Here is a 2219-nt window from a genome sequence, read left to right on the forward strand (position 1 = left end):
AGTGCAATCGTGTTCCCTACGAAAGTGGCGTTATCTATTTATTGTTTTCTAGATTCATACTTGTGTAGTTGTTTATTTCATTCACTTACTTTCTAGTTAATTGCTAGGGACTAGCAATATTTAAGTTTGGGAGTGTGATGAGCACTGAAAAGTGCGTATTTAAACCCCTTAAACTTAAGCATTCTAGTACCTTTATCTATCTTACTTTACCGTTTTAGATTGATTTTGTATTATTTCCTTTTTCAGGCACTTATCCCAAAAATAAGCTAACTTAGCCAAATAAGAGCTTAATTGAAGCAATTCTGGGATTAAACAAAGAAAGGAGCAAAGTGGAGAAAGAAGGAAACAAATGAAGCCAAAGGTGGCAAGCAGCAAAGTTCGATCGATCCAAGTTCAAGGTTCGATCGATTGAACAGTGATCGATCTCAGCACTTCAACATAGATCCAAGCCTTGACCTAAAAGCATAAAGTTCCAAAAGTTCGATCGATCCAATGCCATCCTTCGATCGATCGAACACTTTTGTCCTTATTCAAATTATTGATCCTATCCACAGCTGTACCACCCACTAACCACTTTTGTCCTTTTCCCATAAATATGTCGAATTTGTCTTTTTCCAAAAAGCTCAGCCAGTTAGATCGATCCAGCCTAAGTTCGATCGATCTCACTTACTTTCGATCGATCCAAGTTCAAGATTCGATCGATTGAACTTCCTCCAGTGCGAAAAAGTTAAAATTCCATCTCATTGAAAGTTGTCCTTTATCCAATCATTAGGGAATATTGTGTGCACAACCCCAGCTCATTTTGGGTGTCATTTTGACCTACCTATATAAGGATAAGGATTGCTTTTACAAAGGGGAGACAACATTATTTTCATATTATCTCTTGGAGAGGAAGCTTAGAGGAGGAGGAGGCTAGAGACACCATTGGAGACTCTTCATCAATAAGGAGCAAATTTCAACTATGGAATTAGCCCTTGAGGGTTGGAGCATCATCGCCATAAGTGGCTAGACATCCTCTTGGGGCTAGAGTTAGCCCCAAGCATGCTTTCTATATCTTAATCTTGTGTATTATTGAGGGATTAGTGTTGTAATTGATGTTTTGACACTTTGATATATAGATCTTGTTTATTCGATGATTTATGTGGTTTAATGCTTCCAATTGATCATTTCATTCTATCCATATGTCTATGTATGCTAGAATAGATGTTCACGTGTTTACCTCTATTTCTTGTGTAATTGATGCATATCTATGTGTATTAATGTTATGGATTTAGGGATTGTCAAAACATTGTGCTTAAAAGAATGCTCTTGTGATTTTCTAGATGGTCCATGCTCACTTCTTAATGGATTATGCTTCTCCCTTAGCTTAATTAGTTTAATTTTATGCTATTAGTTTAATGGTAGTGTAATGATTGCATAATTGATAGATGAGAGGATAATCCATGCTAGTTGTTCGATGTTCTATACTTTTGAATGCAAGTAGCATATGTCTCTAACCTTGTGGTGTATTTGGCTTGTGAGCTTAATGAAAGGATTAATAACTTGCTAGATACATTGTGCTTTTCACATGCTATTTAGACAATATATACTTAATTGCTAGATATATTGTGCTTTTCACATGTTGATTAGACAATGTATGCTTAAATTGGTCACCCTTGCTAATTGAATCAACTAAGCACACACACACAAATATTGCAACACACTTTACCCTCATTAGTCACTAGTTGGAAGTGTAGAAGAACATTGCTTGGTGGTGACCTCTAGACCCCAAGATCTTTCTCTTTCTTGTGCTTACTCTTTGTTACATTCAATTACTTAGTTTAATTTAGTTGCTCCCTAGTTTACTTAACCAACCAACCATTTGTTGATCACTCGATCTACTGACCCTAGTTGCATTTTCACATTCAAGTACGACTCCAATCCCTTGGGATGACCCCTTCTCACTCATACTACATAGTATAGGTGTTAAGCGGTTTATAAATTTAACTATGATGCCCACTTGACACTAATTTCCAAACTCAAAGTGTTATGCATTCTTTTGTGCACACTAAGGGGAAAGCACCAAGAGGGACCCACAAGCTTGCTTGGGTACCCCCCGTGTCATCCACATCACAGATCTATGACTTTTCAACTTTCCCGAAGTAGTTCAATCAATCAAAATTTTCTATGATTAATCACACAAAGATCGATTAAATTTAGTCCTAATCGATCCGACAGAG

Source organism: Cornus florida, unplaced genomic scaffold (genome assembly GCF_030987335.1).
Source record: "Cornus florida cultivar Cherokee Brave unplaced genomic scaffold, ASM3098733v1 CherokeeBrave_3.0.0_Hap2_Chr10, whole genome shotgun sequence".
In the NCBI taxonomy this organism is placed as follows: Eukaryota; Viridiplantae; Streptophyta; class Magnoliopsida; order Cornales; family Cornaceae; genus Cornus; species Cornus florida.